The sequence below is a fragment of the Salvelinus alpinus genome, chromosome 29 (genome assembly GCF_045679555.1).
Source record: "Salvelinus alpinus chromosome 29, SLU_Salpinus.1, whole genome shotgun sequence".
Taxonomy (NCBI): domain Eukaryota; kingdom Metazoa; phylum Chordata; class Actinopteri; order Salmoniformes; family Salmonidae; genus Salvelinus; species Salvelinus alpinus.
Genome location: NC_092114.1, coordinates 24,356,781 through 24,375,508, shown reverse-complemented (window position 1 = coordinate 24,375,508; position 18,728 = coordinate 24,356,781). Strand labels below are relative to the sequence as shown.

Sequence of the window (18,728 nt, the reverse complement as noted above, 5' to 3'; positions counted from 1 at the left end):
ATCCAGACAGGCAGCATGACAGTGAGACTCACCCCTGATCCAGACAGACAGCATGACAGTGAGACTCAACCCTGATCCAGACAGGCAGCATGACAGTGAGACTCACCCCTGATCCAGACAGACAGCATGACAGTGAGACTCAACCCTGATCCAGACAGGCAGCATGACAGTGAGACTCACCCCTGATCCAGACAGACAGCGAGACTCAACCCTGATCCAGACAGGTAGCATGACAGTGAGACTCACCCCTGATCCAGACAGGCAGCATGACAGTGAGACTCACCCCTGATCCAGACAGACAGTGAGACTCAACCCTGATCCAGACAGGTAGCATGACAGTGAGACTCACCCCTGATCCAGAAAGACAGCATGACAGTGAGACTCACCCCTGATCCAGACAGGTAGCATGACAGTGAGGCTGGGTAGACCTTACCAGTAGAATGCACGGTGTGAATAGTTCTGAGAAGCCAGGCAGCTCGCTAAAGATAATCTAGACACATTCAGTACAGGTCTCAAGTGTCTGACTGACCACCTGAGCCTTCCTCTATGGCCTCTCACTGTCCCAAATAGCCTATATCCTGACTGCAGGTGAGACAGTACACGACCCCGTCCCGATCTAGGCGAAGCAATGGCTATTGTCTTTCCATTACAGCCGGAAGTCACTTTGCAATGGTCTTCCATGTAAAAAAAACAAATGTGCCTACACACTATAGAAGCTTTCCTTCACTGTGCCTACTGTAACCTGCCCTGCCCTCTTCTATGTACGAAAATATATGTGACTGCCTACTGTATATTGTCTTCTATTTACCTTTAGAGGGAGTTGACATACAGGGTATGTGCTGCATATGTGACGGCTAAACATGCAAAGAGAAATGGTAGTGGGGGTAGTGCGTATATCTCTCACCAGTTACCCAGGCTACACTGTGGTCCCTGACGTGCTCTGCATAGATCTTAATCTCCTGGATGGAAGAGAATGGCTGGCAGACAAACCTGGCTTTGTTTGTTTTCCTCTTCCGGTCCTTGATCCTGCCTGCTAAGGCCACAGCAGGCCGAGCCAGGGTAGTGTTCACTAGGCCAGGACACACCGTAGCTAAATGATTTGCAATGGGAAACGAACATATATGGTGTTAGAAGTAGTGCACTATGTAGGGAATAGGGTTCCATTTGGGACGCCGCCAGAAAGAACACTGGAACCTTTAGCTTGAGGAGAAACATAGTCAGGGTAGTGGAGGCTAGTGGAGGTAAGTGGAGGCTAGTGGAGGCTAGCGGAGGGTAGTAGTTTGGGTTCACTTTAGCTCCCCCATCTCCTTCCTCTGCCATTTTAGCCCCTTTACAAAGAAACCACTCATGGAATAAGACCTGGAAGTTGTTAGATTTGTTTATGTTCATTGAGGTTGATTAAATGTGTACCAGGATTAACTGTACTGTATTAATCTAAACCAATAAGCACAAAACTATGCCCAGGGGCATTCAGACCATGGACATGTGGAACCATTTTTCTTTCAGAAACATTAAGAGAATGATTTGAATGGAAAGAGTAGTAGCAACTTCCCCATAATGCTCAAAGCACACCACAGGACTACAAACATAAACATCAAAAATGTCTAACCACTGTAACGTTGTCCTCGCCACCAGTCAAAGGTGATGCTTTGACTTACAGCCGTATAATATTAGTAGCAAGACTGTATGTTAAATGCATTATTAATGGATTCAAACTAAAGGTCAAAAACACCTCATCTCCCAGACACTGCAGAAGCCCAGAGCTACAATGGCACCATATTCCCTACAAAGTGCCATACTTTTGACCAGAGGGTGCCTATGGGTGCCATTTAGGACACAGGCCAGGTCTGAATGTCTAAAAGCCAATTTATGGTTGATCCAAAAATTTGGTCGGAGGCTCCATATGGAGGGTGTGACGCGATTGCTGAGCCTCTGGAGGCTTGTGGAGGCCAAATTGACCTCCGTACCACATCGCTGTGCGCCTCTCGAATTTTGTAACAATGCGGAGGGCATAGCTCCGCATTGACATGATTGGTTGATGGTAGGTGGGGGAGGTACGTCCTGTATAAACACAGTCACTTCCTTGACGACTTCCTTCACAATAGCTCTGCTGTGCTTGACTAAGCGCAAGAAGTATGAAAGCCCTGAAGTCTGCGGAGCCTGCATCGCAGTTAATGCTATACGGCCACCACTATACGGCCATTCAGAGCTTTTAATACATGTAACAGTACGCCACTGTCTGGTCAGGTGTGTTCAACTGATTCATCCACCCACTCAGTTACATATAATATACTGTCCAAACACATCATATATATATATTAGAGGTCGACCGATTATGATTTTCAACGCCGATACCGATACCGATTATTGGTGGACCCCAAAAAAAGCCGATACCGATTAATAGGCCGATTGTTTTACATTTAGTTGTAATAATGACAATTACAACAATACTGAATGAACACTTTTATTTTAACTTGATATAATACATCAATAAAATAAATTTAGCCTCAAATAAATAATGAAACATGTTCAATTTGGTTTAAATAAATGCAAAAACAAAAGTGTTGGAGAAGAAAGTAAAAGTGCAATATGTGCCGTGTAAAAAAGCTAACGTTTAAGTTCCTTGCTCAGAACATGAGAACATATGAAAGCTGGTGGTTCCTTTTAACATGATTCTTCAATATTCCCAGGTAAGAAGTTTTAGGTTGTAGTTATTATAGGAATTATAGGACTATTTCTCTCTATACCATTTTTATTTCATATACCTTTGACTATTGGATGTTCTTATAGGCACTATAGTATTGCCAGTGTAACAGTATAGCTTCCGTCCCTATCTGGGCTCGAACCAGGAACACATCGACAACAGCCGCCCTCGAAGCATCGTTACCCATCGCTCCACAAAAGCCACGGCCCTTGCAGAGCAAGGGGAACAACTACTCCAAGTCTCAGAGCGAGTGACGTCACCGATTGAAACGCAATTAGCGCGCACCCCGCTAACTAGCTAGCCATTTCACATCGGTTACACCAGCCTAATCTCGGGAGTTGATAGGCTTGAAGTCATAAACAGCTCAGTGCTTGAAGCATTGCGAAGAGCTGCTGGCAAACGCATGAAAGTGCTGTTTGAATGAATGCTTACGAGCCTGCTGCTGCCTACCATCGCTCAGTCAGACTGCTCTATCAAATATCAAATCATAGACTTAAGTATAACATAATAACACACAGAAATACGAGCCTTTGGTCATTGATATGGTCGAATCTGGAAACTATCATTTCGAAAACAAAACGTTTATTCTTTCAGTGAAATACCGTTCCGTATTTTATCTAACGGGTGGCATCCCTAAGTCTAAATATTGCTGTTCCATTGTACAACCTTCAATGTTATGTCAGTATTATGTACAATTCTGGCAAATTAGTTACGGTCTTTGTTAGGAATAAATGGACTTCACACAGTTCGCAACGAGCCAGGCGGCCCAAACTGCTGCATATACCCTGACTGCTTGCACGGAACGCAAGAGAAGTGACAAAATTTTCCCTAATTATAAGAAATTCATGTCAGCAGGCAATATTAACTAAATATGCTGGATTAAAAAGATATACTTGTGTACTGATTTTAAAGAAAGGCATTGATGTTCATGGTTAGGTTTGGTGCAACGACAGTGCTAAATCATCACCCGTTTGGTGAAGTAGGCTGTGATTCGATGAGAAATTAACAGGCACCGCATCGATTATATGCAACGCAGGACACGCTAGATAACTAGTAATATCAACCATGTGTAGTTAACTAGTGATTATGTTAAGATTGATTGTTTTTTATAAGATAAGTTTAATGCTAGCTAGCAACTTACCTTGGCTTCTTGCTGCCCTCGCGTACCAGGTAGTCAGCCTGCCATGCAGGCTCCTCGTGGAGTGCAATGTAAGGCAGGTGGTTAGAGCGTTGGACTAATAACCGGAAGGTTGCAAAAACGAATCCCCAAGGGGAAAATCTGTCATTCTGCCCCTGAACAAGGCAGTTAACCCCCCGTTCCTAGGCCTTCGTTGAAAATAAGAATGTGTTCTTAACTGACTTGCGTAGTTTAATAAAGGTGTAAAAATATATATATTTTAAAAAATCTGCCAAATCGGTGTCCAAAAATACCGATTTCCGATTGTTATGAAAACTTGAAATCGGCCCTAATTAATCGGCCATTCCAATTAATCGGTCGACCTCTAATATATATATATATATATACACTGCTCAAAAAAATAAAGGGAACACTTAAACAACACAATGTAACTCCAAGTCAATCATACTTCTGTGAAATCAAACTGTCCACTTAGGAAGCAACACTGATTGACAATACATTTCACATGCTGTTGTGCAAATGGAATAGACAACAGGTGGAATTATAGGCAATTAGCAAGACACCCCCAATAAAGGAATGGTTCTCAAAGGACCACTTCTCAGTTCCTATGCTTCCTGGCTGATGTTTTGGTCACTTTTGAATGCTGGCGGTGCTTTCACTTTAATGCATGAGACGGAGTCTACAACCCACCCAAGTGGCTCAGGTAGTGCAGCTCATCCAGGATGGCACATCAATGCGAGCTGTGGCAAGAAGGTTTGCTGTGTCTGTCAGCGTAGTGTCCAGAGCATGGAGGCGCTACCAGGAGACAGGCCAGTACATCAGGAGACGTGGAGGAGGCCGTAGGAGGGCAACCACCCAGCAGCAGGGCCGCTACCTCCGCCTTTGTGCAAGGAGGAGCAGGAGGAGCACTGCCAGAGCCCTGCAAAATGACCTCCAGCAGGCCACAAATGTGCTTGTGTCTGCTCAAACGGTCAGAAACAGACTCCATGAGGGTGGTATGAGGGCCCGACGTCCACAGGTGGGGGTTGTGCTTACAGCCCAACACCGTGCAGGACGTTTGGCATTTGCCAGAGAACACCAAGATTGGCAAATTCGCCACTGGCGCCCTGTGCTCTTCACAGATGAAAGCAGGTTCACACTGAGCACGTGACAGAGTCTGGAGACGCCGTGGAGAACGTTCTGCTGCCTGCAACATCCTCCAGCATGACTGGTTTGGCGGTGGGTCAGTCATGGTGTGGGGTGGCATTTCTTTGGGGGGCCGCACAGCCCTCCATGTGCTCGCCAGAGGTAGCCTGACTGCCATTAGGTACCGAGATGAGATCCTCAGACCCCTTGTGAGACCATATGCTGGTGCGGTTGGCCCTGGGTTCCTCCTAATGCAAGACAATGCTAGACCTCATGTGGCTGGAGTGTGTCAGCAGTTCCTGCAAGAGGAAGGCATTGATGCTATGGACTGGCCCGCCCGTTCCCCAGACCTGAATCCAATTGAGCACATCTGGGACATCATGTCACGCTCCATCCACCAACGCCACGTTGCACCACAGACTGTCCAGGAGTTGGCGGATGCTTTAGTCCAGGTCTGGGAGGAGATCCCTCAGGAGACCATCCGCCACCTCATCAGGAGCATGCCCAGGCGTTGTAGGGAGGTCATACAGGCACGTGGAGGCCACACACACTACTGAGCCTCATTTTGACTTGTTTTAAGGACATTACATCAAAGTTGGATCAGCCTGTAGTGTGGTTTTCCACTTTAATTTTGAGTGTGACTCCAAATCCAGACCTCCATGGGTTGATACATTTGATTTCCATTGATAATTTTTGTGTGATTTTGTTGTCAGCACATTCAACTATGTAAAGAAAAAAGTATTTAATAAGAATATTTCATTCATTCAGATCTAGGATGTGTTATTTTAGTGTTCCCTTTATTTTTTTGAGCAGTGTATATATATATATACACACATACATACACACACACAGAGTTCAGAAAACATTAGGAACACCATCCTAATATTGAGTTACACCCCCTTTTCCCTCAGAACAACCTCAATTCGTCGAGGCAAGGTGTCGAAAGCGTTCCACAGGGATTCAGGCCGGTTGACTCCAATGCTTCCCACAGTTGTGTCAAGTTGGCTGGATGTCCTTCGGATGGTGGGCCATTCTTAATACACATGGGAAACTGTTGAGGGTGAAAATCCCAGTTCTTCAACCACTCATACCGGTGCGCCTGGCACCTTCTACCATAGCCCGTTCAAAAGGCACTTAAATCTTTTGTCTTGCTCATTCACTCTCCGAATGGCACACATACACAATCCATGTCTCAATTGTCTCACGGCTTAAAAATCCTTCTTTAACTTCTTATGGCTGCAGGGGCAGTATTGAGTAGCTTGGATGAAAGGTGCACAGTGGTGCCCATAGTAAACTGCCTGCTCCTCAGTCCCAGTTGCTAATATATGCATATTATTATTCGTATTGGATAGAAAACACTCTGAAGTTTCTAAAACTGTTTGAATTATGTCTGTGAGTATAACAGAACTCATATGGCAAGGCAAAAACCTGAGAGGTTCCACTTCCTGTTTGGATTTTTTCTGAGGTGGCAGATTTTCAACCAAGCTCTCATTGAAATTACAGCGAGATATTGATGAGTTTTCACTTCCTACGGCTTCCACTAGATGTCAACAGTCAATAGAACTTTGTCTGATGACTCTAATGTGAAGGGGGGCCGAAGGAGACGGGAATTAGTCACCACTGCCACGAGCTGACCATGGTTTCACCATGCGCGTTCACATGAGGAGGACCTCCGTTCCACCGCTCATCTGAAGTCAATCTAATTCTCCGGTTGGAACGTTATTCAAGATGTATGTTAACATTCTAAAGATTGATTCAGTACATCGTTTGACATGTTTCTACTGACTGTTACGGAACTTTTGGACATTTCGTCACGTTATAGTGGACGCGCTTTGTGACTTTGGAATTGTTTACCAAACGCGCTAACCAAAGTAGCTAATTTGACATAAATAACGGACATTATGGAACAAATCAAGCATTTATTGTGGACCTGGGATTCCTAGGACTGCATTCTGATGAAGTTCATCAAAGGTAAGGAAACATTTATCATGTATTTTCTGGTTTCTGTTGACTCCAAAATGGCGGCTAATTTTATTATATTTCTGAGCGCCGTCTCAGATTATTGCATGGGTTGCTTTTTCCGTATTTTTCTTTTTGAAGTCTGACACAGTGGTTGCATTAAGGAGAGGTATATCTATAATTCCATGTGTATAACTTGTATTATCATCTACATTTATGATGAGTATTTCTGCTGAAACGATGTGGCTATGCAAAATCACTCGATATTTTTGGAACTAGTGAATGTAACGCGCCAATGTAAACTCAGGTTCATATAAATATGAACTTTATCAAACAAAACATGCATGTATTGTGTAACATGAAGTCCTAGGAGTGTCATCTGATGAAGATAATTAAAGGTTAGTGATTCATTTTATCTCTATTTCTGCTTTTTGTGACTGCTATATTTTGCTGGAAAAATGGCTGTGCTTATTGTGGTTTGGTGGTGACCTAACATAATCGTTTGTAGAGCTTTCGCTGAAAAGCATATTTGAAATCAGACACTTTGGTGGGATTAACAACAAGATTACCTTTAAAATTATATAAGACACATGTATGTTTGAGGAATTTTAATTATGAGATTTCTGTTGTTTGAATTTGGCGCCCTGCACTTTCACTGGCTGTTGTCATATCGATCCCGGTAGCGGGATGCAGCCATAAGAAGTTTTAACCTGTCTTCTCCCCTTCATATACACTGATTGAAGTGGATTTAAGGGATCATAGCTTCACCTGGATTCACCTGGTCAGTCTATGTTATGGAAAGAGCAGGTGTTCCTAATGTTTTTAATTTAAAGAAATTTTTTACACATTAATTAAAAATGAAAAGCTGAAATGTCTTGAGTCAATAAGTATTCGACCCCTTTATTATGGCAAGCCTAAATAAGGTCAGGAGTACACATTTGCTTATCAAGTCATATAGTAAGTTGCAATAAGTGTTTAACATGATTTTTGAACGACTACCTCATCTCTGTACAACACACATATAATTATCTAATGTCCCTCAGTCGAGCAGTGAATTTCAAACACAGATTCAACCACAAAGACCAGGGAGGTTATCCAATGCCTCGCAAAGAACGGCACCTATTGGTAGATGGGTATACATTTTTTTATAGTAGACACTGAATATCTCTTTGAGCATGGTTAAGTTATTAATGACACTTTGGATGGTGTACCAATACACCCAGTCACGAAAAAAATACAGGCGTCCTTCCTAACTCAGTTGCCGGAGAGGAAGGAAACCGCTCAGGGATTTCACAATGAGGCCAATGGTGACTTTAAAACAGTTACAGAGTTTAATTGCTGTGATAGGAGAAAACTGAGGATGGATCAACAATATTATAGTTACTCCACAATACTAATCTAAATGACACGGTAAAAAGAAGGAAGCCTGTACAGAATAAAAATATTACAAAACTTGCATCCTGTTTGCATCAAGGCACTAAAGTAATATTGCAAAAATAATTGGCAAAGCAATTAACTTTTTGTCCTGAATACAAAGTGTTATGTTTGGGACAAATCAAATACAACACATTACTGAGTACCACTCTCTATATTTTCAAGCATAGTGGGAGCTGCATTATGTTATGGGTGTGCTTTTAATTAAGGACAGGGAAGTTATTGAGGAGAAAAAAAACACAGGCAAAATCCTAGAGGAAAACCTGGTTTAATCTGTTTTCCAACAGACACTGGGAGACTAATTCACCTTTTGTAACGCACTTCTATAGTGGGTGGTAGTGGGTGCGGAGTCAGGCGCAGGGAACAGAGGGTAAAGGACAATTGTTTTTTATTCCGGCGCAGGAAAACGGTCACGCCAAAACACCAGGCGCATAACAAAGACCGACCCAAAAACAGGACCCAACCAGTCCGGAAAAAAACAAGAAAATCGAACAACCACAAACACGAACAGAGGAAATAAGCCCGCACAAAAGCCGGCGGGCATCACCGGCTTAAATAGCCCAACTAAAACCTAAACAAGAAACAGGTGTAACCAATAAGACAAAACCAACAGAAAAGGGAGAAGGGATCGGTGGCAGCTAGTAGGCCGGTGACGACGACCGCCGAGCGCTGCCCGAACAGGAAGAGGAGCCACTTTCGGTGGGAGTCGTGACACCTTTCAGCAGGACAATAACCTAAAACGCAAGGCCAAATCTACACTGGAGTTGCTTGCCAAGAACAGAGTGAATGTTCCTGAGTGGCAAAGTTGACTTAAATCTACTTGAAAATCTATGGTAAGACTTGAAAATGGCTGTCTCGTAATGATCAACTATAAACTTGACAGAGCTTGAAGAATTTTAAAAACAATAATGGGCTCCCGAGTGGGGCAGTGGTCTAAGGCACTGCATCTCAGTGCTAGAGGCGTCACTACACAACCCCTGGTTTGAATCCAGGCTGTATCACAACCGGCTGTGATTGGGAGTCCCATAGGGCGGCACACAATTTGCCCAGCGTCGTCCGGGTTTGGCCAGTGTAGGACGTCATTGTAAATAAGAATTTGTTGTTAACTGACTTGCCTGGTTAAATAAAGGTTCAATTTAAAAAGATAATGTGCAAATATTGAACAATCCAGGTGTACAAAGCTCTTAGAGACTTACAAAGAAACTCACAGCTGTAATCACTGCCAAAGGTGATTTTATCATGTATTGACTCAGGGGTGTGAATACTTATGTCAATTATATATTTCTATATTTAAATTTCAATATATCTGAAAGATTTTCTAAAAACATGTTTTCACTTTGTAATTATGGGGTATTGTGTGTAGATGGGTGAGAATATGTATTTATTCAATAGATTTTGAATTCAGGCTGTAACACAAAATGTGGAATAAGTTGAGGGGTATAAACACTTTCTGAAGACACTGTATATACAAAAGTATGAGGACGCCTTCAAATGAGTGGACTTGGCTATTTCAGCCACACCCATTGCTGACAGGTGTATAAAAATAGAGCACACAGCCATGCAATCTCCATAGACAAACATTGGTAGTAGAATGGCATTGCTGAAGAGCTCAGTGACTTTCAACGTGGCACCGTCATAGGATGCCACCTTTCCAACAAGTCAGTTCGTAAAATTTCTGCCCTACTAGAGCTGTCCCAGTCAAAGTGCTGTTATTCTGAAGTGAAAACGTCTAGGAGCAACAACAGCTCAGCCGCGAAGCAGTAGGTCACACAAGCTCACAGAACGAGACCGCCAAGTGCTGAAACGCATAACCCGTAAAAATTGTCTGTCCTCTGTTGCAACACTCACTACCGAGTTCCAAACTGCCTCTGGAAGCACTGTCAGCACAATAACTGTTCAGCGGGGGCTTCATGAAATGGGTTTCCATGGCCGAGCAGCCACACACAAGCCTAAGATCACAATGCGCAATAACAAGCGTTGGCTGGGATGGTGTAAAGTTCGCCGCCATTGGACTTTGGAGGAGTAGACACGTGTTCTCTGGAGTGATGAATCACGCTTCACCATCTGGACAAATCTGGGTTTGGAGGATGCCAGGAGAACGCTACCTGCCCGAATGCATAGTGCCAACTGTAAAGTTTGGTGGAGGAGGAATAATGGTCTAGGGCTGTTTTTCATGGTTCGGGCTAGACCCCTTCCAGTGAAGGGAAATCTTAACGCTAGAGCATACAATGACATTCTAGACGATTCTGTGCTTCGGACTTTATGGCAACAGTTTGGGGAAGGCTCTTTCCTGTTTCAGCATGACAATGCCCCCGTGCACAAAGCGAGGTCCATACAGAAATGGTTTGTCGAGATCGGTGTGGAAGAACTGGACTGGCCTGCACAGAGCCCTGACCTCAACCCCATTGGATACCTTTGGGATGAATTGGAATGCTGACTGCGAGCCAGGCCTAATCGCCCAACATCAGTGCCCGACCTCACTAATGCTCTTGTGGCTGAATGGAAGCAAGTCCCCACAGCAATGTTGCAACATCGTGGAACGCCTTCACAGAAGATTGGAGGCTGTTATAGCAGTTAAAGGGGGGACCAACTCTATATTTATGCCCATGATTTTGGAATGACATGTTTGACGTGCAGGTGTCCACATACTACTGTATTTATATTCCGGTCTCTGACATCGCTCGTTCTGATATTTCTGAATTTGGTGTGTATTCTTTTTAATTGGTAGGTATTACTGCACTGTTGGAGCTAGAAACACTAGCACTTCGCTGAACCAGCAAATCTGTGTACGTGACCAATAAACGTATATTTCATTTGACAATACATCAGGTTATCCACACAGTTTTTTTTCACAATATATGGTTGTTTTTGTGTTTTTTTCCCACAGTGTAAGACAACACAATTTTCCTAATTGAGACTTAATAGAGGAAGAGAATAAAGGATTTCAAGCAGCCTCACGTAGTCATTGACTTCAATTGACAGGTCAGTCAGCCAATACAGTAATCAGTAGCCAGCATCCTCCGCACTATTCATTTAAGATTATGCTGCTAAGGCCATCACAGTACACTTTATAATATATTATAAATTGGGTGGTTCGAGCCCAGAATGCTGATTGGCTGACAGCCATGGTATATCAGACCATATACCACGGGTATGACAAAACATTTATTTTTACTGCTCTAATTACATTGGTCGTGTTTAAGAACAGCCCTTAGCCGTGGTATATTGGCCATATACCACACCCCTCCCAGGCCTTATTGCTTAATATATAATATAGTTTATAATATAGTTATAATAGAGGACGATCACACACGCAGGCATTTACATACAGACTGAAAACAACAACTGTTTTCAATCAACTCATCCATTCTCACAGAGAGAGTTCAAAGAGTTATGAATGAACACATCTATGAAACATACAACACAAGCTATGATCAGAGGGAAACTGGAGTCAATTAAACTTGGAGTGAACTGCAACATGATGCTGGCTGTGAAACCATGCTGCGGACCGAGTGGAAGCAATAAACTTGATGTTAATCTGTTATTTACGCCTCCGACCAAAGAAATGGAAATAATAATGAAACAACAAAGTGTTCAAAATGGACACAGACACACACACACACACAAAGACACTCCATCTTTGTTTTGTAATTATGGTTTAGGGATCTGAGGCTGGAACTCCAACGTGTCCATTATAAATGCCAGCAGCAGAACAGACCTACTCTAAAACCTGTGTTTGTGAAACATGTTATTTACTACTGCAGCTCATCAGGTCAAAATGCAACAATTCACATAATAGCCACAGCTGCATCACAGCACAGCAAATCCTCTCTCTTCTCAATCTCTCACACACACACACAATATGAAACTGCTGCTGCTGAGTAGAGGGGAAAAAGGCGTTTCCCCCCGAGAATCCTGAGGGGCAGTGTGTCTGTGTGTGTGAGGCAGCCAGGCTAGGCTGCATCCTGGAAGGCCAATCTAAAGCAGAATGCAGCAGCACAACTGGAGAACATTGTTAATTTGTCCTTCCTGTCACAGCCGCTGCTTCAGACACAGCTCCTCTTCCTCTGCAGCTAAAACAACAGTAGGCAGAATAAGGAGGAGGATGTGGAATATAGCCTATGTCCGTGTGGGATCCCAACTTGCCTGAGGTGGATATGATGAGCATGGTTGAGCCTAGGCCTACTCAGTGGACAATGTCACGTGTGCACGCGCACACCGACAGACACAGACACAAGCATGCATCCACGCACGTACTCACAGACACCCACCGAGTGGCCCCTGGAAGTCTTGGAATTAATTCATCAAGCAATGAATGAGTCGAATCAAAGTCGGTATGTTTCCTTTCATCCCCCCTTATTACTGCCAGCCCATTAGATTACAAACGGTACAAGTGTTTGTTTGTGTGTCATCATGAAGTCCGTATCTGTCAACACATCTGCTCTCCTGGCTCTGAAAGTGTACTTTCAAAAGTGGGGGGTCTGGTCCTGTATTTGTCAAGTGTCTCAGAGTAGGAGTTTTGATCTAGGATCAGTATTGCCTTTTAAATGTAACAATTCAGACTATTATGGACAAGGTTAACCTGATCCTAGATCAGCACTCCTACTCTGAGACACTTGATTACAGGCCCTGAGTGCAATACTGTCCCACCCTTCACTCTTTACAGAGGTTTATTGTGAGTCTCAAGCAGACAAATAGATGTTCGGAACGTCCCTGAAAAACATTGGGATAGTCAACACGAACACAATATTATGGCAGACCAAGGTCATATGGCATATCAAAAACCGATTTCACCTTTTTGTGTGTGTGTGTATATATGAGAGAGAGTATGTGATATATAGACTTATTTCATAATTTATAACATGAATGTCAGACTATCCTATCACATTCACGAGTCTCTTAGATTTCAGCTAAATAAACTAAAAGTAGCCTAACAATGACAATATATGCCTGGTGGTTTACACTCAGGAGTCACTCACTGCTCCTAAAAATACAGGCCTTCACTGCACTGTAATTTAAAGGGCCTCGGGCTACGCGAAGCTTACAGTTGTAAACAGTAACAAGAATTCCACGGCAATAGTCAAATATAATGGGAGCCGTAGGCTTCGCATGGGTGTAAGTGTAGCGAATCACAAATCTTCAGGAAACACCCATAGGCTAGGCTACCTATAGTTACCACATACATCTCTCAGAAAGATAGACTACACAAACGAAACAATAATTGAATAGACTATGCTCTAAGACTTTATGATCATATTGTGGAAAGAAATGTAATATACAACCATTTCTGGAGATTCCCGAGTCATTGTTAACTATTAAATGTACAGTAACGTTACTTTCCTGAAGATGTAATCAAAGACAACCAACATTTTTTTTGTTAGCTTGAATTGGTCAACGTTACTGTTACGTGTGGCACATTATAGCGATGAAGTATCAATTGAGCGACAACACCAATGATTGAGCATTACATTAGCAGAATAGCCATCTTCAACAGAATATTAACTGATATGGAAAATAACTTATAATTTTATGTGAAGAAAACGTCAATGTGTCGGCACAGCAAATCCTCCATCACACACACAGGCTTCAACTGGAAGCCGCCTACATTTTACTTACAAATATAATATAATAAACATGACTGTACTCACTTTGTCCTTTCCAATTCGCGTGTCGGATCAATTCACTTTAGTTAACCGGTTCAATTCCTCGTTTATATGTGTTTTAAATCCGTTAAAAACTGAAGTTGCTTAGCGGTTCGTGCGCTCTCCTTTCTCTGCCCACCACTTCAGGCTCGTTAAGTTCTGTATATTCCCAATCCTGAGCCGAGCATTCCAATATGGCTGACACGCAGGAACAACCGGCCTACAGTTGAAGCAACTACACCCCTCACAGGAAAATTGTGAAGCAGGCAGGCGTTAGAAAACTGTAGCAGGCAGTGCCACACACTCACCAAACATTCATGCCGCCACACCTTGAGTGTTACTTTAAAACAGTATTATACTTGAAATGTTTCAAGTCATGGTGATTCATTTTGCGATGCCCCAGCAATTACTGTAATACTTGACATCAAAGGCTACAATGTAACGTTCTAAAACCTGAGGCTGCCCAAGAAGTCGATGTGTATGTTTTTTGTTGTTGACAATGTTGCAAATGATCTACTGTGAGCTGCTAATGTAATAATCATTTTATGCAGTTCTGTATGTTATAGGCTACTGTATCATTTTGAACATAGCTGTTATTGCATATATTTGAATCGATCTTCTTCCATTTTCTTTTTCATGTTCAAAAGGTCAGTTTTATTTTGTTTCTATTTACGTGGCTGTGTGTGTGTGTGTGTGTATTTGACTGAAGGACCACTATTGCTATCCTACTTCTCTGCACACAATTTGTTCACACACCACAAGTATGTTTCATTTCTAGTAGCAGGGGTTGCCCCTAAAGTAGCCTAGCTAGCCTACATATCTAGGGTGATATCTCTCCACTCCAACCCTACCATTAGAGGACAAAGTAAAGTTGATGACATGATGTGTGCATTGGCACATATACTGTCTAACACTTTCTGCATGCAGTGGAGTCAAGTTACCTGGAGACCGATTTATGTATCAACAAAAAGGGCCACGATTTACTAATTGCATCACACTTCCCCACATCAGAGGGGTGCAAGGCCAGCAACACCTGTTCACTGGTGACCTGACTCTCCTTCTCATTCTCTTTTGAGGAAATCACAACTAGGTTTTTTGTTGTTGCTGGATTTCCACCACAAAGAGTAAGTGTATGACTGATATCTTGTCATTACAGTAATGATTCAATGCTTATCAGCAGTCCTATATGGGTGTCGTGATGGATGTGCACTACTGTAGTATCCATCCTATATATAAAGGGAAACATAATGCCCACTCCATATGATTAAGTGTGTGATACAGTAGTTCTGAGTGTGAGGACTCTTGATAGAGAGACTCAATGGAAATTCAATACAACTAACAGTACCCACCATGGCCTGAACTACAGTGGCAAGAAAAAGTATGTGAACCCTTTGGAATTACCTGGATTTATGCATAAATTGGTCATAAAATTTGATCTGATCTTCATCTAAGTCACAACAAAAGACAAACACGTTGTGCTTAAACTAATAACACAAATTGTATTTTTCTTGTCTATATTGAATACATCATTTAAACATTCACAGTGTAGGTTGGAAAAAGTATGTGAACCCCGAGGCTAATGACTTCTCCAAAAGCTATTTGGAGTCAGGAGTCAGCTAACCTGGAGTACAATCAATGAGACGAGATTGGAGATGTTGGTTAGAGCTGCCCTGACCTACAAAAAAAACCCACACAATTTGAGTTTGCTATTCTTGCTATTCACAAGCAACAAGCACCCCGGAAGAAGCCATTGCTGTCCAAAAAAACCATTGCTGCACGTCTGAGGTTCGCAAAAGAGCACCTGGATTTTCCACAGCACTACTGGCAAAATATTCTGTGGACAGATGAAACTAAAGTTGAGTTGTTTGGAAGGAACACACAACACTGTGTGGAGAAAAAAAGGCACAGAACACCAACATCAAAACCTCATCCCCATTGTAAAGTATGGTGGAGGGAGCATCATGGTTTGGAGCTGCTTTGTTGCCTCAGGGCCTGGACAGCTTGCTATCATCAACGGAAAAATGTATTCCCAAGTTTATCAAGACATTTTGCAGGAGAATGTAAGGCTATCTGTCCACCATTTGAAGCTCAACAGAAGTTGGGTGATGCAACAGGACAACCGAAAACAGAAGTAAATAAACAGAATGGTTAACAGAAGAAAATACACCTTCTGGAGTGGCCCAGTCAGAGTCCTGACCTCAACCCGATTGAGATGCTGTGGCATGACCTCAAAAGAGCGGTTCACATCAGACATCCCAAGAATATTGCTGAACTGATACCATTTTGTAAAGCGGAATGGTCCAAAATTCCTCCTGATCGTTGTGCAGGTCTGATCCGTAACTACAGAAAATGTTTGGTTGAGGTTCTTGCTGCAAAAAGGAGGGTCAACCAGTTAGAAATCCAAGGGTTCACATACTTTTCCCACCCTGCACTGTGAATGTTTACACAGTCTGTTCAATAAAGACATGAAAACGTATAATTGTTTGTGTTTTATTAGTTTAAGCAGACTTAAATGAAGATCAGATCGAATTTCATGAAAAATCTATGCAGAAATCCAAGTAATTCCAAAGGGTTCACATACTTTTCCTTGCCACTATGTACAGATGACATTTACCGTAGCCAACCATTTTGCCTATCAAATGGAAGGAACGGATACCGGTATACAGTAGATATGGTAGCAGAGTTCCATCCATTTAGCAAACACAAAGACCCCTCTCGGTTCAACTGCCACATACTGTGCATCCATCCATCCCTCTCTGCCGATAGCAAGTGGTTGTACACTCAGCAGCATTCTGTGCTGACTCATAAAAAGAGGCAGATTCCTAATCCTCATGCACAATCACCCACACACACTTGAAAACCCCCACACTCACATACTGTGAGTATTAAAAGCTTGGAAAACTTCCAAACGGAGTAACCCTTGGCATAGGGAATCCTCCAATCCTCATGATTTACAGAAATCAGGTTTACCACAAAATGACAGAGACCCAGGTCAGGACAATGGTGCTCCCAAGGCCATCTTACATAATGGTTTGGTAAATTGGTAATGCAGTTTCTCTAGGTTAATTTTCATCTTCAATATTTCATGGCCTTTTACTGTAAATACAAATAAAGTCTGTGAAAAAACACCCCCACTACCAGCCATTATGAAGCAACACTATATGACCATCAACCAGACCTTACTCTGCATAGTAGCTAGGTCCCAAATGGCATCCTATTCCCTATATAGTGCATTACTTTTGACAAGGGCCCAGATCTAAAGTAGTGCACTGTGTAGGGAACAGTGGAGGCTGCTGAGGGGAGGACGGCTCATAATAACGTCTGGAACGGAGCGAATGGAATGGCATCAAACGCATGGAAACCATGTGTTTGATGTTGTTGATAACTTACCACTTATTCCGCTCCAGCCATTACCAGCCCACACAATACTTCTTCTGGGAATTGATATCTGTCTGAGGGGAGGAGTCTTCCTGTTATATACTGTACGTGTGTATAAATGATGTCATGATGTGTGTTGGACTAATCTTATTGCTGTCACCCAGTCTGTGGGTTGGTGGCAGGTAGCGTACCCACAGTAGCTACCTGCACTGGGCCAGTAACCAAAAGGTTTCTGGTTTGAATCCCCGAGCTGACTAGGTAAAAAAAAAAAGTTGAATTGTGCCCTTGAGCAAGGCACTTAACCCTAATTGCGACTAAGTCGCTCTGGATATGAGTGTCTGCTAAATTACTTTATGTATAGATGCTTGATTCAACGGGGCCCCTGTGTAATGTAATCCTAGTATTATAGATTCAACCTCAAAGGGTCTTAGACGTCCCTGGATTCAATTACTACAACTCATAGCAAAGTTGTAGTTATGACCAAAAATCGATGGCATTTGAAACCCATTGGGTACATCCCAATTTGTGGGAAAAAACATTGTTTAAAAAAATCCCCAGTCTCTAATCTACAGCTGGATTTAAAATGTGGTCTGTGATTGTTTCTGTGTTGCATTGTATGAACACAGAGGAGAGGGATTTATATTTGTAGAGCTGGCAACAGTTAGAGAATAAAAATTGGAATACTCTGGCATTTGGATGATGACTTTGATGATTTTGCCATCTGCTGGTGTGATTAATGAGAGGATTCTCAGATGATGTAGATACGGGCTTGCCTGTAGCCACCGTAACGGGATTTAATACAAATCTGAATAAAGACTACTGCATGAAGGCAGCCAAATTACTTCATCTGATTATATATGTGCCAAGTGGGTTAAAATGTTATAATCCTCAAGATTAAAGAAGAAAAATGGTAGTATAGCTGAATATTGTTGTTGTGCTGTGGGATGAATCAAAATACTTTTTGAAAAGGTACGGTAGGTTCAGGCGTTTTCAGAAGATGGGCAGGGACTCCGCTGTCCTGATGTTAGGGGGAAGCTTGTTCCACCAAATCGCTATATAGAGAAATTAAAGTATTTAGTTTGTCATTACAATGTCAATCTCATGACCTGTAGCCTACACAAACAGTTTACAGAAGACAGTTCTGGGATGTGAATTAAAATGTAATAGAGGATGCTGTACTGTCCCCTGGTGGCAAAAGGCATATTACAAAACAATATACTGTAATATAAAGAATATACAAGAAACACTAATATTAATGGAAAATATTTCACTTTTTCATTTAAAATGTTAGAAGTAGCTTGTGTCATGTTATATGAAGACTGAGACAAATACATTGCGAGGACAAGTC

At 42.4% G+C, this 18,728-nt stretch overlaps 1 protein-coding gene across 1 annotated transcript in view; it reads right to left on the bottom strand.

The window, feature by feature from the left end:
* ptk2aa (protein tyrosine kinase 2aa) overlaps nt 1-14,178 on the bottom strand; it is a 160,344-nt gene extending 146,166 nt beyond the window's left edge. The window contains exon 1 of the mRNA XM_071375321.1: nt 14,009-14,178. The gene's annotated coding sequence lies outside the window, so the exon portion shown is untranslated. The remainder of the gene's footprint in view (nt 1-14,008) is intronic.
* Between the last annotated feature and the right edge of the window lie 4,550 nt (nt 14,179-18,728).